Consider the following 9,576-nt stretch of genomic DNA (forward strand, 5'->3'; position numbering starts at 1 on the left):
CAAGGTTGTTGTGTACTGTTAGGACAGAGCAAGTGCCAAGGCACCCCTACTGGATTCCCAAATCCATAGCGAGCCTCTGCCCTGTTTACCCTGTGTCTGTCTCACTCCTCCCACTAATTCTCCTCCCATCCTTGTAGAAGTGAGGTCATAAGCAAATCTGTAGCACAAGGGCCATTCAGAACCCAGTCTCCTCCAGGGAATCTGAGAGTTCCAGGAGCATCTAAAACAAGTCCAGAAAACATGGAGTGACTGAGTTTCATGTAAGTTTAGCCCCAGCCACATGCAGTGCACTGAGCCCGGCCTGCAGGAAAGAGGAGACTACAAGTTGTTCAACCCTCCTTGGTCTCAGGTTCCCCGTGTCCTGTGATGAGGAGGAAAAAATAATGGTTCCTAGTCCATCCTGTATGCAAATCTGACTGTACCACACCAGCTCTGGCCTTTGGGTAAGTCTCTTCTCTTCTCTGAGCCTCAGGCCTCCCCATTGCCTTTTGAGACACAACTTTGAAAATGGGAATTGTAAGAACACATGTGAAACCATCTGAAAAGTGCTATGAGAAGGTTAGTTAGTGGTTATTCTTCAACACACCTAACTGTATGGAATTGGCTTGTGCTTCCAGTTCGTCATGTTTTTCACAGCATTGTTTGTTGGTTAAAGAATGTGACTCTGCAGCCGGAGTTCCTGGGACTTTGACAAATTAATATAAACACTTATGCTCCTGAGTTTCCTCTCTTCAATATGGGAACAATAAGAGTATTTTTTCATAGGATTTTTGTCAGGATGAAATGGAGTCAATACACACAAAAGGCATGAAAGTGTGCCTGGCAAAACTAATCAGGACTGGTAGAAGTCAGAGTGGCTGTCCTGAGTGAGGAGCCAGGAGAGCTGGGCTGAGGCAGTAGCTGGAAGGCAATACTGGGGAGGCTTCTAGATCTTGGGCACATTTATTTTTATGTTTTTTAATATAGGTGCTAGTTTCACAGTGTTTGCAGTGCGTGAAAATTCCTTGTGCTGTTTGGTGAGGATAGTTCCAATTTCTGTGTATTACACTTCTGAAAGTGTTCCTGAAGTATAGTGAAAAGTATTGAGAGATTTTCAGATCTCTAAAAGCTGAGGATATGATGGGGTCCAAGCTTATTCCTCTAAGGAAAAAAGCTAGTATCTGGGGAAAAACTGGAATGGAAAAACTGCACTAAAGGAATATAAACATCCCTCCACTCTTTGATGGTCTTTCCTACTTTCCACTTATAATCTTTGAAAACACACACACACACGTACCTATAAATACCCCACGGATATTTTAGGTGCATATGTATTACGTTTACCATATATATATATATATATATATATATATATATATATATATATACGTTTACCATATATATATATATATGAGATGCTCAAGGGTTATTGTTGGATAGTAAGGACCAGTGAACGCATTCCAATGGCCATGAAAAGTGGTGGCATCTGCTAGGCTGGCTGGGGGGGTGGGATGGATTCACCTTTCTGTTATTACCCCTTCCCCACTTTCATGAACTTTGTGAGTGTCCCGTAACTGTGACATGTGGCTGGAATTCTGTTTCCAATTGCATTCGGCAGCAGTGTGCTTTACTTTTTTTATTTATTTAATTTAATACTATTTTTTAACTGTGTTTTTCCAGGACCCATCAGCTCCAAGTCAAGTAGCTGTTTCAATCTTGTTCTGGAGGGCGCAGCTCACAGTGGCCCATGTGGAGATCGAACTGGCAACCTTGGTGTTATGAGCACCACACTCTAACCAACTGAGCTAACCGGCTGCCCGAGCAGTGTGCTTTAGATGGAGAACTTTGCCTAGTTTATTGTGCATGTTAATAAACCGTAGGTCTTTGTTTCCATTGCCCTCCCACCTCCCATTTCTATACAGGTGGCATCGTCTTTGTCATTTACTGCATTTACTGCATTCCGTGGTGTCCAGATATACCAATGTTTCAAAAAAACACAGACAATAGTGAAGTAAGGGAACCCGAGATACAGCCCAAGAAAGAGACTGAATCTTGCTTTTCCTTCCCTTCTTCCCACTGTTCTAAACCAATTATTAGAAAGGAGAGACATCAGGAATGGGAACTCTCTGGAAAGATGAGAACATCATCCATCTATGAGAACTGGAAGGTCAGGGCACGGGGTAGAGGGGAGACTAGGGCTTCTATCCAAAACTCACAGACCATATACTTAGGTGTGGTAGAAGATTCCAGGGCAAAATCCCCAAAGCTTGGATTCAGGGCCACGGAATGGCTTAAGAGAATTCAGGTCACCCAAGGGGCAGAGTCCTTCAACCGTGTCCGTCAGCCACCTTCCGATCTCAGGGGGTCTCAGGGCCAAGTCTCTTCCTTGTGTTGGATCTGACATATGGAGAGCAACACTGGGCCTCTGAAATACTATTGATCAGATACGACCTAATTTGTTGTAAGGGAGCAGAATCCTCCGGGATGGAGCAGCAGATGTGTCGTAGAAGATCTAAGAGTCTGTGCCCCTTTTCAACAGGACCCCTGTCTGAGATATCAGTAAAGGACCACAGGCACAAAACCTGTTTTGTTTTGTTTTTAATTTGAGTTTGACAAAGAAGAATCAATCAGTAAAGAATATTTTGATCAACTTTAAACATGAATAATATGGAACAGATAGAGATGTTCATTAAACCAATGTAGAAAGTCACACACATTCATTAATAATGTTTGTTGCTCTTCTAGAACGAGAAGGGTAAAACATAGCTTCTGAACTCTTTTTGTCATTTAGTCTTTCCGCAGCAATGCAGAAGCAGGAAGAAAACATAGGGAGCCCTGAAAGATAAGGTTCTGCTATTCAACCCTGGGCTCCCCCCGGTTTAATCTTATTTCTCTTTTCCATATAGTCCCAGGTCCATAACTGCTGGCAATATCACCTCGTACAGCAGGTGGGCTCTCAGAGGAGAGACTTATAGCAAGAAACCAAAGAAATCAGAACACGAGACACCTCCTAATCCATTATCTGCTCTGCTCCTCCATGTGAAAGAAACAGTGATGGAGCCAAGCCATGGGTCTTACTCACTAGGTGTCAGTGGGAGATGTAGGGAAAGAATCATTATTGTGACGGCAAAATTTGGGGGTTAGAACTTTGGACAAATGAACTTCCCTAAGTTCCAGACTCCTTGAGAGAGAATGTGACCCACAAACCTTGTGGGATTGCTATGATGATCACCTGGGACAAATGTGTGTGAAAACACTTCAAAATGAAATAGCCCTACACGTAAGTGATCTCACTGTTGCTGTCATTGAAACTTTGACCCTGAATCCTAGTCCCTGGGCATTAGTCTTAAAAGAGTCTATTCCCAATGGAACATTCTACTTAGCCTCCTACATAGGCTCTTTACTCCGACTCTCTCTAGACACACCCAGGCTCCTATTTTCCCAGTTTGGAGAACTCACCATAAAGGCACTAACCAGACCTACTTTCTCTTCAGAAAAGATGCCTTCATGCATCCCTCTTGCTAGTTTGTCCTCTGCAATTCCAGGGCCCCAGGGCAACAGGAAGTTGACATAAAGGAGAACCATAAGGAAGAGAATATGAAAGGAAGCCTTGGGGTGAAGGATGAAAAGAGTATCAGTAAAGTTGGGGACATGAAGCATGTGACCTCCCATGGCTGCCTGGCCAGGCTGTCCCCATTCTCCTCCTGGATGCGCTTTTTAAACTCTTGTCTTTCACTGGCACCTGTGTAAGTTCCCTTGTGAGGGTAGCTTTGTGTGGGGAGGCTCTAAGAAAGAGACAGATGTGGCTTGGTGAGTCACTCACAGAATGAACTACCAAGAGGCCCAAAGGAGAAGCTGGACTAGAAGGGTCCTGGGTGTTTGTCCAGGACACACCGCTGGGCAAGGAGATGAAAAGCTTCAATACTATGAGGAGCACCCCCACTCTGCATTGCTCTGTCCTGGGAAGCGCCACATACACGCACAAAACAAAAACGTGCTCCCTTACTGTGTCAAGATATTACCAGAATTCCTCTTGGAGGCTTTCTTTCCTTCATCCAGATTTTTGACAGATTTTAGAAGCCCATGTTAGGCAGTTTTGGGGCATGGGGGGTGGGGCCCACTCTTGGAGAATCATGAATATAAAACACTTTAACATGAAGAAGACCCAATTCTGACTTTTTCTTCCCATCTAGCCATGAGGAAGGGCTTACTATAGAGCCATGCCCGCAAAGCTCCTTGGAGAACACCCTCAAGCAGGTCAGGGAAAAGGGGTAACCACAAAAGATCCAGTCCCTGGCCTTGCCCTCCACCCCCACCTGTGGGTAAGGGAATGCCAGATGGCCATGAGACGGAACCCCTCTGATTTTGCTCAGAGGCTGGGGAAGGCCCCTGACTGGAGAGGACAGCAAACAAGACCAAAATCCATCAACAATGAGAATGAGGATTCTAGGAGACTCGTAGCAGGAGAAAATGAAATAGAGGATGCAGGAATGTAGACAACCCATCTCAAGAAGAGACCCCTGCTCAGGGCAGGAGATTAGTAAGGGCTCTTGGGCACAAAGCCCCAGTTCCATCAAAGCATAACATCAGGAAGAGAATGAGGCATTTCTTTCCACACTTTCGGGTACTTAAAAGGAGGGAACAAAAATATCCCACTTTCATGCTCCCCAGAGAACCAGTGTCCGCAGCCAGGACACAACAATCTGGTCCATGAATGGCTGGTCCATCAGATCATCTTCATACCAGCCCCAGGCTCTGTCTCTCAGGAGTGTGTGTCCTCAAATTTACTGACAAAGTCCTTTACCCTCTACTCCTAAGAAAATTCCCTCAAAGAAATGTTTCCATAAAATTAGAGAAACTTCATTGTTTCTCACATTATTCATCCCCTACAACGGATGGTCTCTGTTTCTCAAAAACAGTGAAACTTATTCTTCACAAACATATATTTTTTTTCTAAACAGAGTGCTTTCTTTTGTTTCTGCATTTGGGAGAAGGTTCTAGAATTTCGGTAATGGGGGCTTAGAGAAAAGAAGACATTAGCTCCAGCTCTTACTGAGAGCTGCCTTTTAGCTTCAGTGGCTGAGGGAGGGAGTTTGACAGTGGCATTGCACACCCACTACCATCTCAGTTACCTTCACGTGTCATTCTGAATATCGCTCTTCCAAAAACAAATATAAAAGCATAACAAGTTGACATTTGTTTAGAGGCTCGAAAAATATGAGAAACTCCATTACAGACTGTGCCTCAGGAAGTGGATTGATCAGTCCCTCCGCGAGCTCCATCGTGATTCTGAACTGTAAACAGCCATGGGTTGGACAGCTTGGGGTCACACGGGCCACAGTGCCAAAAATGTCCCCCTCAGTCTGTAGGAAGAGTAAGACAAGAAAACTCACATATCCCAAGAACAAAACTAGACTTTCTCAGTCTTGAGGCCCTGAATTCAAAAGGAGCAAACCCCACAACCTGAATATTTTGATGGAGAACACCTTCCATCTGATCCAAGGCCGCCTTCCATTCCTGACGAAGGCTAGATAGCTCAGCTCAGCTCCCAATTCATAGTTTAGCTTCAATGGAAGCTTACAACTGAGCACTTTCCCCCTCTTCTCTCCTTGTGTGACAGGCTCTGGAGCAGCAGGGACACAGAACTCCTGGCTGTGTTTGTAGTTGAGCAGGCAGGGCCCGGAGGAGGCCAAAGTGAAGGTAGAGCAGGGGGAAGGTCTTACCAAACCTGGGAATGGAAGAACACGGTTTATCAGGCTTGGGAAAGAAATCCCCATCTACATCAAGTAGCACTCAGCTCACTCTCCAGCTACTTCAAGACAGTTGGATTCCAAGCTGAGGACATGACAGCTTGGGTCACCTTGCTCATGACAGCTCAGCCCTGAAAGTGTTCAGGGATAAGAGCATTGTCCAGAAAACAGTCACTTTTTGAATGTCGGAAAAAGTCCCACCGCCTAGTGGACAAAGCTGGGTGAGCTTTAGAAGGGATATGTTTGGGAGGATATGGTTGAGGTGGATTATCAGAGGGACATGGCAAGGCCAAGAAACAAGGTAAGTGTGACTTAAGGATCTTCCCTGTCTGTGGTGTTCATTGGCCTCGAAACAAAATTTGAATTCAACAAGGAATTCTTCCCACCGAGTAGGTACCCTAAGAAAAAGAAGCCACTCCCTACAGAGAGTCCACATGGTGCCTGGCTCAATGATGTCGTTGCAGGGAAAGGGTCACACAGCCTTCGGTGACAGGAGGCGTCACTGGGCAGTCACACCATGCCTGTGGGAAATGAGGCTGATAGTGAGTAAAAGTTTGCAGGTTGAGTATGTGGACAAGGAGGAAAGCCAGTGAAGATGGAAAAAGTAATCTAGCTATTGAGACAGGAATATTTCCATTGTCAGTAATCAAGACAATTACCACTCTCCATGTAAACATCCATGCACACACCTGATCCAGGTCCCTCCCAAGGACACTGCAGCACACACGGGCGCCATGTCATCAGTCGTACAGGGGTGGGGCATGTCTTTGAGCACAAAGACAATGTCTTCAAAGATATTTTCAGACCTGGAAAATCCCTTTATGGGTAAGTGCCCTCCTTACAGTCATGGTTTAGGACATCTTGTCCTTGGTACAAGGTTCAAGGTACAATCTTGTCCTTGGCACAAGGAGGTGGCCTCTCAGTGCTGAGTCCTCTGTGTGCTTGGTAGAACGATGCGTGCTTGGTAGAGCGATGGCGTAGCTCCTTCAGGGAGGTACACGCTAATGCCGCAGGAGCAGGTCCTGCAATTTGTGATAAGAGTAGTTAGTTGCTTGGCTCACCTTAGACCCCTACTCAGCTCACTGATGTCACCAGGGCCAGGTGTTCTCAATCATTCTCCATATTCCTTACATCCATGAGATATCTGGGTCACCATCATTAAAGGGCTGAGTGCAGTGACAGCTGAAAAAGAAGAACCATGAAATGGAGTCACCAATAGGTGCAGAGTCCTCATGATGTTAAGAAAAGAGCCCCTGGAGCCACGTGTTGTACCATTTCCACCTGGAGGAGAGAAGATGTGAGGGTTGATGTAGCTCATCCTGGCTCCGCTCTAGTCTCTTCACCGGCCTTGACTTCCATACTCAGCGCCTAGAGAAGCAACTTTACCTCCTACTGAGAGGTTCACACTTACACAGCAAAGCTTGGGAAGATTAATGTCTGCTTTGTATTACAAAATTAATGAATAAGTTGCACATTCATCTTTTCATTTGAGTCTCTCAGCTTGAAGAGAGGATGAATAACCGAATAGGCAGAAAAGCCAGCATTAGAGAACTCAGAGGACGTGACCCTCAGGACAGTGGCTTTTCTTATGTCCCATGGCCAAAGACTACTCATCCACAGAGAGGATGAATGACTGGCCATAGGTCACACAACAAGTCACGTCTTGCTCCCAGATCTGTACTTTTCTCCAGAAACACACGAGGGGTGAGGCCATCAGACAGCATGTGTATACACAGAGGGGCTACTAAGAGATGTGCCCAGATTAGGTGGGGCACCTCACAGGATGGATCCCTCCCACTAGCTCTGCTTCTAGCTGTTTCCTTTTCTCTTTACCTAACTCTTGCCCACATTGACTGTTTGACAGTTTCTTGGTTATTTTTAAGTTTAAACACTGTGTCAACGTAAGTGTCATCCAAGTGTCCTATACCAAGTGGAAATCTTAAAAGAAGGTGCCATGAAGTAAAATTTATTGATCAAAATATATGCACATTCCAAATACGTACTGCCTATTGTCCACGAATAAAAATGGCTATATTAATCTACATTCAAGAGTGTATAAGTTTATAGATATGTTCCCACACATTGACCAACACAGGATATTATCATTTTTACCTTTTCCCCATCTTGTAGGTGACCAATAACATTTAGCAGCAACCATTAGTTCTGTTTTTCCTAATTGGTGCTAGTTATCAGTCACAGTCCAGTCAGGAAAACAGAAAGTGTACTGCGGCCTTCTAATTCCTCTCCTGTAACAGGTATAAAAGAAGTCAAAATGCAAAAAGTAATCTGCTGACAAAGGAGAAATGTAATGGAATGAGCTGGAGCTCCAGCATCACGAAGCAGAGTTGAGAAGGACAGATTTGAAGGTGAGACTTTAGCTCCAAAACCAGCACACTAGTCTAATTGAGAGCTTTTCCCATATTTATTAGAAATTCATATTTTTTTCTGTGAATTTACTATCCACGAACAATGTACCTATGGCTTGTGTATCATCTTTTTCTTATTTAATAAAATCCGTTATTCATTTTTTTATACAAACTCTGTTTTATGCAAGTAATACATAGACACACACACACACACACACACACACACACACGTGTGTCAGGTCTTCAGTTAGAGCCCAGATCCCACACTCACATTGAGTCCCTCCCCTCCTCTCTGGCCTGCCCAGTCTGAGTTTCATTTGTGACATTTAAATTTGTGGTTTTCCTGTGTTCAGTGCCTACAATTCTTTACAATTTAAATCTATAGACTTGGTCCTTACTTAATCTAGTTTTCAGGGCTTTAGAAACAACTTTAATGCTGATGTGTTCCAAAGATAAATTCTGGAATCATATATCCAATTGCCTACTTAACGGTTAGTATCTAACAAGCATCTCAAATTTAGGTTATTCATAAGTGAAATCTGCTTAAAAAACACACACACAAAAAAAAACATAAAAAACAAATAACCCTGTCATATTGTTTCCCATTCAGTTAATGGCAACTCCATATTTCTAGGTTCTCAGGTTAAAACACATGAAATCATTCTCACCTCCTCTCTTTCTCTTATCATACACCCATCTGAGTATAATTGAGGTTTTTCATCATTGAGGGTTTTCATCCTGGAGCATGGTAAAGCATCTGAGCACAACACTTCTAAAATCTACTTAATTATATTAATATCTATGGTGTAAGTATCCTTCAATTACTAGATCAACTCTGCTCGATTATGAACTATGAATTATTAACATGCCTTCTGAATTATTTTACTGGTAATCTACTTGTTAGATTACCAGGATTTTTTATAATCTGAGTATCTTTTTTTAAATTAGTTTCAGGTGTACAAAACAGTGTAATAATTACACATTTACACCCATCACAAAGTGATAACTGCTCTGGGGGGTCCATTACTACTACCCCTCTGACATTGTATACAGCTGTTACAATTCCAATGACTCTATTCCTTCTGCTGTACTCCACATCCTGGGACTATATACATAATAAATTACACTTGACATTCAATATTATATAACGTCAGCTTCAGGTGTACTCTGCAGAGGTCAGGTACCTACACTGTCCATGAAGTGGTCTCCTAATAAGACAAGTGCCCATCTGACATCCTACAACATCTTTACAATGAATTTCTTTTCTTATTTAAACCTCTCAAAATGAATCAGATTTCATTATTCTCAAAAAGAAGGTGGATGACTTTTCACTTTTTTCCATGACCTGTTAAAAATAATTTTAACATATTTGCTGGTGTTTTCTGATAAATTTCCTACTTTACCACTTCTTTAAGGTACTTCTCTAGAGAATTCGTCTGTTAATTGTAAAATTACATGCTGAAAGTGACCCTAGGAAAGAG

The sequence above is a fragment of the Rhinolophus hipposideros genome (genome assembly GCF_964194185.1).
Source record: "Rhinolophus hipposideros genome assembly, chromosome: 11".
Lineage (NCBI taxonomy): Eukaryota > Metazoa > Chordata > Mammalia > Chiroptera > Rhinolophidae > Rhinolophus > Rhinolophus hipposideros.